General features: G+C 33.2%; 1 non-coding gene across 1 annotated transcript; it reads left to right on the forward strand.

The window, feature by feature from the left end:
• Positions 1–666: 666 nt before the first annotated feature.
• Positions 667–802, forward strand: LOC147880837 (U4 spliceosomal RNA). The gene has a single exon (XR_015540615.1). It is a non-coding gene; the product is annotated as a U4 spliceosomal RNA (small nuclear RNA).
• The last annotated feature ends 233 nt before the right edge of the window (positions 803–1,035 follow it).

The raw sequence follows: 1,035 nt of genomic DNA on the forward strand, positions 1-1,035 counted from the left end.
ACACCCTATATAAATAGAAGAGTGTAGATTCTCTTATAATTGGATATGAACGTATGAGTTTGCTTTCAAGTTAGTGACTTCTCCATGAATGACTTTAATAAATTATTGTTTAATCATATTTGTCATCACCCTTTCTTCATTATAAATATAATTATTCACATGTTCTTGTTTAAAGAGTAGTCCCTATTTGTTCACTTTTCTCCCAAGCATACAATGTAAATAAATGTCATGGATATTGTTCTTCTCACTCCCCTAAAGTCCTTGTATGGTTATCCCTTAAAATAATTGTAACGAAAGTCATCACGTTTAGCTTGGCTTGTTCTTCCTAATGTGTCCCTTGATTGACTTACCTAGCGGTCAATGAAACCTTAACATGCTTTATACCCTATTAACCTTGCAGCATATATAACTTGAGTCTAGTTACATCCCATAGTCACTCATAATCAAGTGTAGGTTCTTCTTGTATGCGTTAATCTAAATTTATAACTCGTGTGGTACCACATTAGTAGGGTGACCTTGCATCACTGAGCTTGCAATTTTATCGTAAATGTATACATCAAATCTTGTTAATGTGCCAAGTGAAATCTTTTCTATGTAAATAATATGTGCTCTAATAATAGATTGACTCTCCTTAACACAGACAGTTGGATTAAATCTTCTAACGTGTTCTTTGCGCTTGGGGTAATGACACAGTTAGTGAGGTTTTCCTGAGACGCGTCAATTGTTGGTTGAAAACTAAATTATACTTATTGTAACCAATAAATTTAGTTTCATAACTAATTTTTAGACTACAAGCTATAGCAATAATAAGGGTAATGATTACAGGGTTCCCTCCTCACTCTAAGCTAGATGACCATGGCTACTCTTGGTTAATTTTAGTTTGCTTAAACTATATCCGGCTCTTCCACTTTCTATATTATTTCTCTCTATTGGTTGACACAAATTTTAGTTCATCACATTGTATGGTTCAATTATATAGTCCAAAGCTGATTTCATGTCAACCTAAACACCAATCTGTAGTAAATGATCTAGATT

This window comes from Dipteris shenzhenensis, chromosome 32 (genome assembly GCF_047967505.1).
Source record: "Dipteris shenzhenensis isolate YYH24624 ecotype China chromosome 32, Dip_SZ_1.0, whole genome shotgun sequence".
In the NCBI taxonomy this organism is placed as follows: Eukaryota; Viridiplantae; Streptophyta; class Polypodiopsida; order Gleicheniales; family Dipteridaceae; genus Dipteris; species Dipteris shenzhenensis.